Here is a 17,764-nt window from a genome sequence, read left to right as displayed (position 1 = left end):
ACGAGAAGAGAAAGGGAGAGAGAGAGAGAGAGAGACATTAGGCTAAACGTGTAGCCTATGGATAAGGGCGCATCGTTGTAACGATTTCAATTTTGTATTGATGTCTGTCAGCGAGAGACGAGAAGAGAGAGAGAGAGAGAGACATTAGGCTAAACGTGTAGCCTATGGATAAGGGCGCAACGGTTTCAACTTTGTATTGATGTCTGTCAGAGAGAGAGGGAGAGGGACTGTTATAGGCTCATTTGCTTGTCCTTATTGGCTTCTAGGAGAAAAACAAGACACTTCACTAATGTGATGTCCTTTCGAAAACTACACAATTACTGGTGCAAACAACTACTACCTCTGTCGATAACTGCACTGGGTACGTATCAATATTTTTGTAAGACACAATAAGAAGAGGTATAGTTTAAGTTAACAATGTTTAGTGTTGTGAGCGTGTAGATAAACTGTAAATGGCTAATTTCCATGACTGAATAAGTTCTCACCCCCCCCATTTCCTGAAACCTTTGACAGCACACACACTGCACTCACACACAGAGAGAATGTATACATGTAGCCAAATGGACCCTTAGAGGTCTGTAACTCTGACAGTGTCCAAATGGACCGGCGCCCCTCGACTTCCCCGTGCACACAGAGACAAAGATCTCATTGGAGATGAATTACTTGAGAAGTGTACATCATACTGTAATAACATAAGCCATTACAAACCACCTAGCAGATCAAAGTTGCAACTTGTGTCACACACACACACACACACACACACACACACACACACACACACACACACACACACACACACACACACACACACACACACACACACACACAAAGTTTAGTGATGGTAAACAAACCTTGGTCGGTAAGCTTGTTATGGTCAGTTCAGTTATATAAATATATTGTACTCAGTCACATTTTGAACTAGAGGTAACAATTCAGGCATTTAGCAGATATGCCCAATGATAGAAAGTGGCGAAATGAGAGGTAACCACAAATTGTAGCCTAGAATAGATGGAATGCTGAAAGACAGTATGACTGGAGTGTCATGTAAACACCTCAGTTGTTTCTCCACTTCCCCCACTCCTCTCAACACACACATTAGCAAATTATCTATTGTTCATCTGCAGAGAGGAATGTCACACTAGTGTGATCAGATAATGTCTCCCCAGTATTGTAGGCATAATGGTTAGTTTTATGTGTGGCTCTCTGTGTCAAAAACGATTTCCATGAGACACACACACGCATGCACACGGACACCCTCTGTCGTGAAACCTTAACAGCGCGCGCGCACACACACATGCACCACAGACAAACACAGCCCCTTGGAAATGAATTACTAGAGAAGTGTACAATTGTACATACCATAATAATGGCGCACGCACGCGCTAAGTTACGCATGGAATGGGTATGATTTAAGGGCCACGTGTAGTGTTGTGAGCATGTAGATCAATTGTTTCACAGCAGTAAATGGCTAATTTCCATGAGACACACACACGCATGCACACGACACCCTCTGTCGTGACAGCGTGCGCACACACACACGCGCACCACACACAAACACACAAACACAGCCCCTTGGAAATGCATTACTAGAGAAGTGTACAATTGTACATAATATCATAATAATGGCGCGCCGTTGATGTGTGTCGACGCCGTTGATGTGTGTCGTTTTAACAGGACATACAATTTACAATTTACAATTTAGGCATTTAGCAGACGCTCTTAGTCCAGAGCGACTTACAATAGGCAAGAACAAAAAGCATGGGAATACATCACATATGTAACAAAATGCATTTATCGCGAAACATGCGTAAGCTAAGACCGTGACTAGAACATATCTATATAATGACACTATACATATAAACTATAACTAGAACATATCTATATAATGACACTATACATATAAACTACACATATGTGCTATACTATGCTGTACATATATACTATGAAGTGCTATGACTACATACAATGCACTTATTGTGCTGTCTACATGACATGCTATAAGTCTGTTTCAAATGCTATATAAGTCTAAGAAGTGCTGTCTAAGGGGGTAGGGTAAGTGCTATGGGCCATGATGGAGTCTGAAAAGGTGGGTTTTCAGACTACGGCGGAAGATCGGGAGTGATGCTGCAGTTCTGATTGCAACGGGAAGTGCATTCCACAGTTTTGGGGCCAGAAGGGAGAAGAGTTTGGGACGTGTGGAGCGTTGTCCCGGCGTTTTTAGTGAGGGTACTTCCAGCTTCCCTGCGTTGGCTGATCTGAGTGCGCGGGAGGGTTTGTAGGGTTCAATCATGCTGGCAAGATATGGGGGAGCCATACCTTTGGTTGCTTTAAATGCCAACATCAGAGTTTTGTATTCTGTGCGGGCAGCGACCGGGAGCCAGTGCAGGGAGCGGAGCAGGGGGGAGACATGTGAGAATTTTGGCTGGTTGAAGACCAAGCGAGCTGCGGCATTTTGGATCAGTTGGAGAGGCTTCAGTGCACATGCCGGTAGGCCAGTAAGGAGAGAGTTACAATAGTCAAGTTTTGACAGGACTGTTGTCTGGATTAGGAGCTGGGATGATTCCTGGGTGAGGAACGGTCTAATTCGTCGTATGTTATAGAGTGTGAACCTACAGGATCGAGTGACAGCTGTGATGTGAGTTTTGAACGAGAGCTGACTGTCCAGGACAACACCAAGGTTCCTGGCTGTTGGGACAGACGTTACCAGGGCGTTGTCTACGGAAATAGTTAGCTCCCGCATCGGGCAGGACTTAGCTGGGAAGAAGAGAAGCTCAGTCTTGTCTGGGTTCAGCTTGAGGTGGTTGGAGGACATCCACTGTGAGATGTCAGCCAGGCAAGCAGTGATGCGCTCTTCCACCTGGGTGGCAGAGGGGGGGAAGGATAGAAACAGTTGTGTGTCATCGGCATAACAGTGATAGGATATATTGTGGGCAGAGATGATAGTGCCAAGGGATTTAGTGTACAGTGAGAAAAGGAGGGGACCAAGTACAGATCCCTGTGGGACCCCAGTTTGGAGGGTTCGGGGGGATGATAACAGACCTTTCCAGGAGACCTGGTAGGTCCGGTCGGTGAGGTAAGAGGAGAACCACTTTAGTGCCGTCCCGCCGATGCCTAGATTCGCTAGGGTGTCTAGGAGCAGCTGGTGGTTCACTGTGTCAAATGCTGCTGATAGGTCTAGGAGAATCAGGACTGCAGAGTGGGAAGCAGCCTGGGCAGCATGTAGTGCTTCTGTGACTGCCAGCAGGGCAGTTTCTGTGGAGTGGGCTTTTTTGAATCCGGACTGGTTGGGATCTAGCAGGTTGTTATGTGAGAGATGGAGAGAGAGCTGGTTGGAGACAACACGTTCAATGCTTTTTGATAGAAATGAAAGGAGTGATACCGGTCTGTAGTTCTTGACATCTGAGGGGTCAAGGGTTGGTTTCTTGAGGAGTGGTGTTACTCTGGCTGACTTGAGGGCAGATGGGACGCAGCCTGAGGTTACTGAGGTGTTGATGATGGAGGTGATGAAGGGGAGCAGATCAGGTGCGATGGTCTGGAAGATTGGAGACGGGACAGGGTCGAGAGGACAGGTGGTAGGTCTAGTGGAAGTCACTAGTTGTAGGACCTCGTCTGGGGAAAGAGGAGAGAAGGAGGACATGCGTGGTGTGTTGGGGTTAGTGTTGGTTGAGTCAGATGCCACTTTATGGGGGAGGGGGGGGAAGGAGCTGCTGATATCGTCAACCTTCTTCTCGAAGTAGTTGACAAAAACATCAGCAGTGAGGGATGAAGGTTGGGTGGGGGGAGGGGGCTTAAGGAGGGAGGACATAGCATTTGGAAGGGAGGAATGTATGTCACACTAACCTGTGGTTCTGAACGTCAATGTGACTGTTGGCCAAATTCCCAGTCCCAGTGTGTTGTTGCTTTCAATGCTTTGCTGTCGCTGGCGTTACTCTTGGAGTTTGTGACTTTTCTTGGAGTTTGTGACTTTTTTCTGGAGACGAGGCAATGAACGGCAATGTGACTCTTGTGTTGTTGCTTTCAATGCTGGCGTTTGGAGTTTGTGACTTTTTGCTGGAGACGAGGCAGCCAATCAGCAATCAGAAGTACTCGGCAGTATGGTGAAGTAATTTGCTGGAGTAATTTGCTGGAGACGAGGCAGCCAATCAGCAATCAGAAGTACTCTGCAGTATGGTTGCCAGTGTTGCCAACTGTCGTGACAGAAATAAGCTAAGCAGCCTCCACGTTAGGCTGGAAATATGCAGACTTGGCAACACTCAGCAAGAAGTACTCTGCAGTATGGTTGCCAGTGTTGCCAACTGTCGTGACAGAAATAAGCTAAGCAGCCTCCACGTTAGGCTGGAAATATGCAGGCTGGAAATATGCAGACTTGGCAACACTCAGCAGAATGATCTACCGGTCGACTACCAGTGTTGCAAGTTTCCCATGCTAATACTGACCTGCCGATTCTTCGAATCAGCTGGTAAAAAGAAACCCGCACACTGTCTTCACTTGGAATCGCAATGGCAACCATTCTCACTCCAATGAAATGCCCGCTCAGCAGCGCATCGCATGAAACAAACACCTCACCATTCAAAAACGTCCCCTCATCATGGAACCTAAAATCTTAAACATATTAAACAAATTCCAAGTTAACTGATAGATTTAATATATGATGAATTGAAAGGTTCAACTTCCAGCCGCTCCACACCACGCAGCAACTGCGCGCATCCCCAGTCCCCAAGCCATGAGTTAACATTATTGCTTGATTGATTGATTTAAGTTTATATTAACAGTTTACAGTACATTTGCACAACTCAATACAAAAACTGTTAACTGTTACTCTGTGAGTGGACGACACCATAAAGCATTACACTTGTTTACAAGAGGGTCCACCTTGTTCAATTCATCATAACATTTTGTACACTATACACTTCTATAAAGCCAAAAACAGGAAATCATCATAAAGGAGGTAAAAAGAGGGAAAAACATATACAGTGAGGGGGAAAAGGGGTGGGTGGAGTCAAGGGATTTACATGTCTCAATGACAGTTGGTAGGGCGTTCCACATTTTTGTGGCATAGGAGTGAAATGAATTTAGGTGGACCCTCTTGTAAACAAGTGTAATGCTTTATTGGTCGTCCACTCGCAGTTAACAGTCTTTGTATTGGGTTGTGCTTGAAATGTAGGCTACTGTAATTCTGCAAACTGTTAATAAATAGTTCAATCAATCAATACTTGTTTGTGCCGAATCTGGGTTGCACATGGTTTGTTGAACTCCCTCTGGTGTTGCTGGCATGATTAGACTGACTGAGCCTCACTGTTTATTATTATACACTTTATTTCATATCAACCATATGCACTTAGGCCTAGAACCTAGGGTTAGGGTTAGAACTAGGGTTAGGGTTTTTTTTTTACCGCGGTAATGAACCCGATACCGCGGTATGCGTTGTATACCGGCGGTATGGCGATATTGCGGTTATTGCACCCAGCCCTAGGTAGGTAATTTCCTCTTTGCTTGTGATAATATTGTCACCCACTAACTTTGAAAACATCTGCCTTGCTGAGATTACTATTTGATTCAAAGAGAATGGATTCAGTTTTTCCCAGGTGTAATGATAGTTTGTTATCAGCTAGCCAGGTGCAGATTCTACTGAGTTCAGAGCTGAGCTGAAGGCCTTTTCAAGCTGCAGTTTGTCAAAGGTGCAAACGTAGTTTGTAAATGAGCAGGATTTTGTTACCCACTGTAACGTTAACACGTACATCTTAGTCAATCTGATTTTTTAACTATTCTTTTGACTTCTCCTGGTGGGAGTTGACTTGTGACAATGAAGTTGACTTGTTGAAAAGTCGACTTTGGTTACTGCCCTATTGTGTTGTGGTGCACACACCATTGAAATGTAACCCTAACACACACCATTGAAATGTAACTCTAACACACACCATTGTAACAAATCTTAACACGGTATTGGTTTCTTGTTCCTCACCACACTCCTTGAAACCAAAGTGTTTCTAAATAGATTAATTGGTTGTACTTTTATTGATATGATATGATATAGTACTTTATTGTCAGTTCACACTGAAATTTGTCTTGTGACACGGCAGCCAAGTAGCCTATGCAGAACACATATACACACATTTAACATAACACAAAGAACAAGACAATTTACATACATAAAGACATGAAGACAAGAGCAATATCCACCGCTTAGATTATCCTGTGGCTACTACACTCAAGAGCCTCAAGGTCGACTGGTGGACAAAATACCTCTTTAATCTGACCGTATTGTATGCTGGTACACCATATCTCCTTCCTGAAGGTAGCAACCTATATTCTCCATACAACACATGCTTACTATTAGAGGTGATATTTCTTGCTAACCTTAGGATGCTGTTAACATACGTGGATGTATAAAGTTGCTGAAGTTGTTGTCCAACAATCTTTCAACAAATTGTTGACCAAAGGGTGGCGCTCTTTCACTCATCTGTGATGATGAGTGAAAGAGCATCACATTTGTGATGACGGCTATGGCCGTTTTTAGCCCAATGAGAGTTTTTTTGTGCATAACTAATGCTTGGAATGGATTCAGAATCATGACAAACCCCTAGTTTGACACATCACATGCTACTTAACACTTAGTCCGCCATTGCCGTAGATACAATTTACAATTTACAATTTAGGCATTTAGCAGACGCTCTTAATCCAGAGCGACTTACATTAAGCAATAACAAAAGCATGGCATACATCACATATATAAAAAGTAGTTATCATGAATCATGCGTAAACTAAGAACGTAACAGTGGAGTATCTATGTTAACTATACATACTATACTATATAATATATTATACATGTGTTAAAATACTATCTAAGTCTACATAATGTGCTATCTAAGGGGCTAGGCTAGGGCAAGTGCTACAGGCCATGGTGGAGTCTGAAGAGGTGGGTTTTCAGACTACGGCGGAAGATTGGGAGTGAGGCTGCAGTTCTGACTGTGATGGGAAGTGCATTCCATAGTTTTGGAGCCAGAAGGGAGAAGAGTTTGGGACGTGTGGAGCGTTGTCCCGGCGTTTTTAGTGAAGGTACCTCCAGCTTCCCTGCGTTGGCTGATCTGAGTGCGCGGGAGGGTTTGTAGGGTACGATCATACTTGTGAGATATGGGGGGGCCATGCCTTTGGTTGCTTTGAATGCCAGCATCAAGAGTTTTGTATTCTGTGCGGGCAGCGACCGGGAGCCAATGGAGGGAGCGGAGAAGATCAACGGCAATTGGTCTTTTATAGTGCTTGTGATTGATCAAGTCATAATGCTACTCACGTTAGCATCGGGTTGCTAGTTGGTGTTGTCAATAACACTGAATCGCGCCGTCTTGATCGTCGTGCCCATAAACACCCTATCTGTTTCTTTAAATCACCTGTATCCTTGTCCCAGATGGCATTTTTGGTCCAAACAAGGTTTATTCCACGGCCCAGAGCCGGCGCTGTGATGCGCCTCCATTATGTTTTAGCAGCACCCGCAGTAAACATGGAATGATGATGCATCGTCACACACCCTAACATAAGATCATAACTTCCGGTCTGGTTTTTTTGCTCTTCAAGATAAGAGTTAAACAGGGAAAAATGCTGGAGTGAATTATATCACAAGTTATCTATAAATGCTGGCAGCCTAAGCGTTTTAAAGCATAATTAAATGTTAACATCTTGCCATATAGAGGTAATGGTATGGTCTCACATAAAACCTTATAAAATACATTACTCAATACCGACAGCTGGTCAGCAAGTGGACTCATTAATTTAAGTATGTTTAAGTATATAGGCAATATGATACGCATTTCCCACTCCACACCCCCGGCTGCCGGACTATAGGTCTCCAGTTATTAAAGTCCTTCCTTATTCACTTGATTTCAGACCGGAGTCCAGACAGGTGCAGGTGAAGACGAACTCTCCAGACTCATAAGAACTACAATACCCATGATGCATCACTCCCAGGTGAAGATGAACTCTCCAGCCAGGGACGTTTCTATTAAACAGGAAGCTGAAGACGTTTCTATTAAACAGGAAGCTGAAGACGTTTCTATTAAACAGGAAGCTGAAGACGTTTCTATTAAACAGGAAGTTGAAGACCAGCCACACCTCAGTAAGTCTCATGTTCTCTTCCTTGTTCTGTTCTGTTCTGTATGGCTGCCACAATGTCTTATTTTCACTGTACAATAACAATGTCAAACTAGAAAATATTGTTCCTGAAGAAACAATGTGGGCTGGCTGCAAGCCAAAACATAGTAGTATAAATAGTACAAATTCAGTTTGACTTGGTATCTCTGTCTGTGTGTTGTGTGGTTGATGGTTAGTTCACTAAGTATAGAGTGTTTAAGTACAGAGGGTGTAGATTTGCCTCCTCTGGCTAATCAGATTGGGAGCACCTGTTTCCATTATCCTAATTGTCATCAGTTACACACCTGCTTGCATAGCTGATGGTAGTCAGGGGGTGGAGGGGTATTGGGGCCGGAGTGATGGGTGTGGGGTTCTCCCCCTGGCACAGGGGGTGGAGCGGTATGGGGGGGCAGGAGTGATGGGTGTGGGGTGCTCCCCTGGCTCAGGGGGTGGAGGGGTATGGGGGGCAGGAGGGATGGGTGTGGGGTGCTCCCCCTGGCTCCAGTGGGCTTGTAGATAAGATATTCCCAATGGTTTACACCAGAGGTTCCCAAACGCCGGTACATGTCCCACTGGTACGCGAGAAGGGAATCCAATATCCCACGTTTTCCCGACCGTCACCAGGACCTTTTCCAAAGTTGACTCTGTCCGGTTGAATGAAAATACTAAGGATTCGTCATCAACGCGTCACTGACTGTGGTTTATAAACTGCTTCGAGTCCGTGTTACTTTCGTGTTGCGTAGCATAACAGTGACGTCACTGTCGAATCCTTTGTATATTTACAGTTCACGTGTGTTCAGAGCAGCAGCAGCGGAACAACAACAAGCTGTAGCCTATTTTGTCACGCTTGAGCTAATGAAACAAAACACCACATGGTACGGGATTATTATTTGATGTCAAAACATTGAACTGATCAGAACAAAATGTAACCGCTTTACCTGAGTGCTGCATGTTTAACCAAAGTTTTCCACATGACCAAAGTAATTTCTGAAAAAAGACAAAAGACTGCCTAACCCTATTTGAATCCTACTATCCTTGTTGATATAAAGCCATTTAGGTCAACGATATGACATTATGTTGATATAATATTATAGCAGCGCAGCAGGTAGGCTACTTAGGCCAGTCAACAGTCGGGTTTTGGTACGCTGATGCGCAGCCCCCCCGTTTGCCCCAGACACACAGGTAGGCAGACTCACAGACACATTTACAGACACACAGGCAGACAGACTCACAGACACCCAGACACACAGGCAGACAGATTCACAGACTCACAGACACATTTACAGACGTACTATGCTTGTTGATATAACAGCCATTTAGGTCAATGAAATCTCACAAACTGCTGTAGCGATGGTAGCTTAACAATCTATGTAAAAGAGTGGAAATATTTTACATAGATTGTTAAGCTACCATCGGTCCACATTTCAAGCTTTCATTGTCAGAAGTGCTTCTACGTCATGCACTGAGTGGCATGACTAATTTACTTCCAAATCAGAGCCCAGGTGAGAAGTATCATGATTTTAACATTGTTTCAGAATTTCATGATTCAAAATTAAATGAAATATTTGCTTTAACATCATTATTCATCTTGGTGTTAATGTAACTAAATATATTACTTCACATTACTTTTTTAGTATGTTGCTAAGATCTTGCTAAAAATTCCAGAACAGTAATAATACAGTTAGTAACGGTTCAGTCAATCTTATCTTGGTAGGTAATAGCTCATTTTGTACATGGAACATGGAAGAAGAATGGATTTACATTTTAGTAATCCAGTTTTGACCATCATGTTATGTTTCTGCTCCTAGACATCCTGCACATGGTTGTGTGTAAAGAGGAGGTTTTTCCTGAACAGGAGAGGAGCCCCAGTCTGATCCAGGAGGAGCCAGAGCCTCCACACATTAAAGAGGAACAGGAGGAGCTTAAAAAGGAACAGGAGGAGCTTAAAGAGGAACAGGAAGAACTACTTCAAAAACCAGAGGAACCTGTTGGGTCAACATTTACATTACTAGCAGTGAAAGTTGAAGAAGAAAATGATGATGAAGAATACATATCTTCCCACTGCTCTGAGGTTGAAGTTGAACTTGAATCTGACACTGAAGTCACGGAAGACAGTGATGATTGGGAGGAGACCAGTGAAGATGATGATGACAAGAGTTTCAGTTACTCAGGTTCCCTGAAGAAGCACCAGCGTGTCCACACTGGAGAAAAACCTTTTAACTGTAAACATTGTGACAAAAGTTTCAAACAGTCAGGTAACCTGAAGACACACCTTTGTGTCCGTACTAGAGAAAAACCTTTCCATTGTAAACATTGTGACAAGAGCTTCAGTCTATCAGGTGGCCTGAACAGACACCAGTATGTCCACACTGGAGAAAAACCTTTCCACTGTAAACATTGTGACAAGAGTTTTAAAGCATTATCTTCCCTGAAAACACACCAGAGTGTCCACACTGGAGAAAAACCTTTCAAATGTAAACATTGTAACAAGAGTTTCACAGGGTCATCTTACCTGAAAATACACCTTCGTGTCCACACTGGAGAAAAACCTTTCCAATGTGAACACTGTGACAAGAGTTTCAGTAGGCCAGATTACCTGAACAGACACCAGTATGTCCACACAGGAGAAAAACCTTTCCAATGTAAACATTGTGACAAGAGTTTTACTGCATCATCTTCCCTGAAAACACACCTTCGTGTCCACACTGGAGAAACACCTTTCCAATGTAAACATTGTGACAAGAGTTTCAGTAGGCCAGATGACCTGAAAAGACACCAGTATGTCCACACAGGAGAAAAACATTTCCAATGTAAACATTGTGACAAGAGTTTTACTGCATCATCTTCCCTGAAAACACACCTTCGTGTCCACACTGGAGAAACACCTTTCCAATGTAAACATTGTGACAAGAGTTTCAGTCAGTCAAGTGCCCTAAAGACACACCTTCGTGTCCATACTGGAGAAAAACCTTTCCAATGTAAACATTGTGACAAGAGTTTTAGTGTGTCAAGTTCCCTTGGGTCACACCTTCGTGTCCACACTGGAGAAAAACCTTTCCAATGTAAACATTGTGACAAGAGTTTCAGTTTGTCAGGTTCCCTTGGGTCACACCTTCGTGTCCACACTGGAGAAAAACCTTTCCAATGTAAACATTGTGACAAGAGTTTCAGAGACTCATCTCACCTGAAGCGACACCTTCGTGTCCACACTGGAGAAAAACCTTTCCAATGTAAACATTGTGACAAGAGTTTCAGTGACTCATCTCACCTGAGGCGACACCTTCGTGTCCACACTGGAGAAAAACCTTTCCAATGAAAACATTGTGACAAGAGTTTCAACGTTTCAAGTAATCTGAATTCACACCTTTGTGTCCACACTGGAGAAAAACCTTTCCAATGTAAACATTGTGACAAGAGTTTCAAGTGTTCAAGTTATCTGAAGAGCCACCTTCGTGTCCACACTGAAGAAAAACCTTTCCAATGTCAACATTGTGACAAGAGTTACAAGGATTCAAGAAATTTCCGTTACCACCTTTGTGTCCACAGTTCTCACAGGACAATAAAAAAGATGTCCACTTTAAACGATGTCACCTAAGTTTAAATAACTCGGGCCACTTGCTAAGACACCATTGCATTCACACCATGGGGTAAAAAAAGAAAGTTTCCACTATGTGCTTCTGTCTGTCTTGGATTATGTAGACATAATCTATAGACATGTAGCAGCATCCACTCTTAAATCCCTAGACTCTGTTTATCACTCATCGATTAGATTTATTACGGGTGATAGCTATGGTACTCACCAATGTATCTTATATAACAAGGTTGGATGGTCCTCCCTGACAGAGAGATGGAAACTGCATTGGCACCTGTTCTTGTATAAAGCCCTGCTTGGAGATTGTCCTAAATACATCTCATCTTTTCTGAATTACACCCGCACCCGGTCAAGTAGTTTCCCCAAATTCAAGGTACCAAAAGTTAGCTCTGAACTTGCTTTTGGCTTCTGTGGCCCTAATACATGGAATGACCTGCAAACGACATTGAAACTGACATTGGTACCCTTAACACTTAGATTGCCATTGGCCGAGATCTACGTCAATTAAAGCTCATAATTTAATAAAACCCTCAACGCCGTTGCCGTAGATCAATGGCAATTGCGCTTTTATAGCACTTTTGATCGATCAAGCCATAATGCTACTTACGTTAGCATCTGGTTGCTGCTGGTGCTCTCAATAACACAGGATCGCGGCATTAAAATCATTGTGGCCATAATCACCCACCCGTTTGACTTCCTAGTTTATGTACAGTACCGGTAGTCTGGAAATGTGGCTTTTCAAAATCAGAGTTCAATGGGAAAATGCTGGCGTGAATTAGTAAGTGTTAAGTCGTTTTAAAACCTTGGTGAGCATACAGACCCCCACAATATATAACTGTTTTTAGATTGTTTTGAAATTTGTCTTATCTTTTTATTTGTGAACCTATGTAATTCACATGTATATCTTTAGTTTTTCTTTTCCTGATCTTCTGATGTATTGTGATGTTTTTTCTATATATTGTATTACTTGACAACACTGAACATGAGTTTGATTACTCCGTGTAATTTCGAGAATAAACAAAACTTCAATGAATGAAAAATGAGCTCACTGGGAGGATCAAATTAAACAGCTGTATGTTCGTAGGGAGGTCGATAGACAAGGACAATATTATGGATTATTATACTGCTCCTATATTTCAAAACAAATATGGCTACATTTTCCTTCTACAGCACGGCCACCCAGGTGTGGAATGCCCTCACCCTTCCCTCAAAAAATGCAGATCACTTACACTCACTTTTAAAACAGGCCTGAAAGTCCACCTTTCAGCAGGCCCAATGGAGAGGAAATGATCACTTCTCCTTTAAACAGGTGACTAGCTCCTCCTATTGGGCTTTGTCTTTGTGTGAACACAAACACGATGATTTGATTGGCTGATCATCATCCCATAGCGATGATTTGATTGGCTGATGTACATATTGAGGATAAAAACAGTGAGGGCAGAAAAAGTGTAGACGCCAAAAGTGATTGGCTGGAATGACATTTGTGATGATTTGATTGGCTGAGCATGGTATGTAATGTATGATGATAAGCAGGGGTGCACACAACTTTTTTGGTCTAGTACTCAGAGGAGTAGGAGGAGTTACTTGGTCCTCCTAAAATGCGGCGACCCGTCTCGCCGGATGGATAAAAGAGGGATGCATGAATAACTTATAGCAAAACGATATTTATTGGATGAGTGGGGAGTCAATAGATTTTTTTTATAATGGGATGAATCTAGAGTTGCAATACCCTCCGTATTGCAATTCTAGATTCATCCCATTATTAAAACAAATCTAGAGTTGCAAATTGCCTCTAGGTCCATGTGTGGTCCAGCCCTATGGAATGCATATTCTAATAAAAACAACGTAATACTTAATACTAATATTTAGATACATTTTTTATTTTGTATTTAAATAACCGATCTACTAGCTCACAGCGTGTTGCGGAGGCGACACGTTGTGAGCTTGCAGATCAGCTATTTTTTTTAACATGCGACACATCGTACGGCGAAGCATACGTCAGGCTTCCCTTTCGTTTTTAGCCGAGGTGACGTACAGTCAGACAGTCAGACACACATGGATCCTCAGTGCAAAAATAAACAGTGTACACTACCCGACTTTACGATAATAAGGGACAGTATGTTGGGACACGGTGTTGATAAGCTTCATGTTGTGCAGGAGCAGTGCCAGTCCGCAATGCTTTAAACTCTTCCCATTCCACTACGTCGGAACTAAAACCTGTACCCGTAAAAAGTAGGTGGTCGGTGCCTAGGCTGTGAGAGACGGAATCGCACACGAGCAACCATGCTGCTCCAGCACCCGGAAAACAAACAAGCACAGCGGCGAATGGGAAGAGTGCAAAGCATCCACCAGCATGCCATTTTACACCGGAGAAGCCGAACCATTTGTGTCAGGTTTTCTCCGTACTAGTAAACTCCTGTCGTCCTTCTCCTCCCAGCAGCGAGCAGAGCAGCATGGAATCCTCCCTCGTTTGAGTAAGGACCTGCTGTGATTGGCCACAATGGCCAGTGCACTAGTGCAAGACGTGCTGTGACTTGCCAGTAGCCACTTTGAGTGGCAGTCGGTGGGAAATGCTCTCGCCACAGAATGTACTAGTATTCTGGCCATAATAATCATTCTGGGCGGCCCCAGCCCCCAGGTACGCAGAAGCGATTCCCGGCGCTTGATTGACAGCGCAGAATACATTTTGACAACGCATGCGCACTGGCGTACCACTTGTGTGCACCCCTGATGATAAGAGCACTTCACACAAGTGTATTGTTGTTATTCTTCATGTCTATGAATTGATTGCATAGGACCTGAATGGAAACGAGACTGCCAGGACTTATTTTTTGTGTTTTCCCTTTTGGAATCAGTGTTTGACTGAACTCTGTTGCTGTTATGTCCAATCAATAGAACATATAAATTACTAAATTGTTACTAATTTGTTTTAAAATGTTTTTTTTCCTCCAATGCATTGTTTTGATTAATACATTAGTATGTGTATTCATTAAGATTAATACTTGTCTGATTGGTTCGACCTGTTCAATATATTACATTATACTTTACCTGCGGAAATGAAATGCACAGCATTGTTGAAATGAAACATTGCAATTGTACGCATGCAAATATATCTGAAAATATTACTCATACCTCATTAGGGGAGAAAGGATCTCTGTATAAAGTTTGATCATCCAATTACATCATATTTGATATATCTGTGTTGAACTAGTAGAGTAGAAAAAAGTAGAAATATTCAGTAAACTATTAAAACAAAATACTACTCTCTCTCCCTCTCTCTCTGTCACACACACTGTTTTTTTTGGGACAAGTGGATAACTCACCCCGAAAGTAGAGACATCTCACCCCGGGCGACATGTCCAGACTTTCGGGCGACATTTCTGGCCTTTCGGGCGACATGACCGGTGAGTTATCCAGACTTTCAGGTTGAGATGTCCGCACTTTTGACTGAGTTGGAAAAGGGTTGAGTTATCCAGTTACCCATTATTGTCTCCACCAGGCCGAAGGCATGGGGAGAGAGTATGTTTTGCACTCCGTCCGTGTGTCCGTCCGTGTGTGTGTCCTTCCGTCCGTCCGTTACCAGCTAATCTCCGGCACCGTTAACCCGGTCGATGCCAAACTTTGCACACACACTCCCTGGATGCCAACGATGAACCTCTGCCCCGCATTTTCCAGAACGGCCTGTTATAGCGCCACCATGAGCCAGCTTTTCACATTGTTTACCTAAAACTGCACCGATCTGCGTGAAACGTTGCATGCACACTCCCTAGAGGCCAAGGACAAACCATTGACCTGCATTTTCCACATCTGCCTTTTATAGCGCCACCAGGAGGCCGAATTTTGTAAAACACATTTTTGGATATTACTCCTCCAGATTCTGTCCAAAAATCGTTACACAGTATCTCTATGGTCATGTGCTCAAGTCGGATCTGTCCGATATTTCATATTCCATCCTAATTGGCTATAATTGGCTTTCACAGTTTGCAAGATTGCCCCGTTTTGAACAAAAGCCTTAAATCATGAACGCAGCATGCAATTTACGTCAAATCTTTCACACATTTTCTTACTAGGCTGAGGAATATATCCCACCCTTTTCACATTGGCCTGTTATAGCGCCACCAACAGGTTGATTTTTGCAAAACACATTTTTGGAACAAAATGCCTCAAATCATCCAATTGCCATCAAAGGCAAACATATTACTTATTTATATTACTCCTAAACATTTTGCCAAACATCTCACACAGTCCTATCCTCCTGGTGGAGACCTGTGCCCAGAAGGGCACTTTTTCTAGTTTATTCTGCATTTGAGCCACGACCACCATCTGATGAGAGACATTTAGCCTCTTGGACCCCAAACTAAAGAATAGGTTAGTGTGGTTGGATATGATTTTGTCCACATTTCCATGCTGTATTGATGTTGGTACCATTAGGAGAGATAACAGGCAAACGTTGATCAAAATAACAATTATTTTGTATTCTCTAATTGTGTAGACTTCTTGTACATTAAGTAATGCAGATGTTTTGTGGCAGCGGTGGCCGAACGGATAGCGGCGCGGTCTAGATACCGGAAGGTTCCCAGTTCGAACCAGCCGTCCGACACGTTAAAAATTACCACCGCTGAAATGCCCTTGAACAAGGCATCAACCACTACGATGAAATGTGTTCTATGAGCAGGGCCTGGCTGGAAACAAGTTCTTGAGCTTAGCCCAGATACCCTGGGTAAATATGCCCTCATTTCATTTCATTAACAATCATTTAACTCTTCAGAGCATGAAGTGAAACCAAATGGACGCGTAAGGGTCCATTTGGTTTAATTTTACACTCCCAAGAGTTATAGAGAGATGACTTCCGCACACCCGGTAGGTTTGGAGCAGGTGCGATGATGACAAGGCATATACAATGTGAAAGGAGGGACACCCGCACACTGCCACTTGCTGGGTTCAGAGCATTTTATTCAAGAGTTAAAGTTATATAAGGGTTAAATATGTAATAAGGGTCCATTTGGTTAGCAACTCTCCATCATTGAGCTGGGGACCACCTGGAACCCCTCAAGGACCACTGGTTGAAAACCACTGCAGTAGAGCATATATTTCTATATTGCAGGAAGTATACAGAAGAAAGGAGGGAATGGAAAGAGCTGGATTAGCTGGAGTTAGAATAAAGGAAATATTGGTGTAATGTATTCGCTATCATACAATTCCTATGCTGCATAGATTATTATTTATTATTTGCACATTTAAAAACAACACATTTGGAACAAGAGCATATTGTAGGGTTGTGCAGGTGAGATTTAGAAAACCTTGTGGGGTTTATAAAGTTAATCTCACCTCATTTAATTACAACAATACAAATGTAAGGAGGTGAATTGACTGGTTCTGCCACCAGAGGGCACTGTGGTATTTTCCATTGTTTCTGTTCTGTGCAGCTGGTGACCTCATTGTTGGGGGCGGCCATTTTAGTTCATGATGTTGTTTCGCTGCGAGGTAGGAGTGAAATCCACCCTCTCTGAATAATCCACTTGATATAAGTCTCTAAATTAGCCATCCATGTTGTTTGATTAACAGATACTGTTGTTGGGAAGTATTGTTGTGCTAGTTTGAAAACAGTGGTCGTTAAGCAGCTCAACCCTGAAACACAGCAGGTAAGATGAACTGATTCAACTTGTTTTTATTACATTTATCTTTTATATTATTTACTCATCTTTTAACATGGAACAACACGACGAGTATTTCCCTCATATCTGCTTGTTAGTTATAAATGATCCTGAACACAAGCACTAGTTAATACTAGCAGCAGTAATAATATTGTAACTTGTTATAAACAAGCAGTAGTTAATACTAGCAGCAGTAAGTAATAATATTGTAACTTGTTTTAAGGCCACCTACGGACGGCTGCAATTCGAAACTGGCCCCCTTTTCCCCTCACTATAGAGCGTCGCAGTCCCGCCTCCTACCCTGGACCAGGAAATGAAACCCAATGCATTATTCTCATAGACATTTCTTAAAGTATTTATTTAAAGACGGTTGCGCCGCGGACAAAGCCAACTCGAG

Source organism: Electrona antarctica (genome assembly GCF_951216825.1).
Source record: "Electrona antarctica genome assembly, chromosome: 8".
Taxonomy (NCBI): Eukaryota; Metazoa; Chordata; class Actinopteri; order Myctophiformes; family Myctophidae; genus Electrona; species Electrona antarctica.
Note: the sequence above shows the minus strand (reverse complement) of the source record.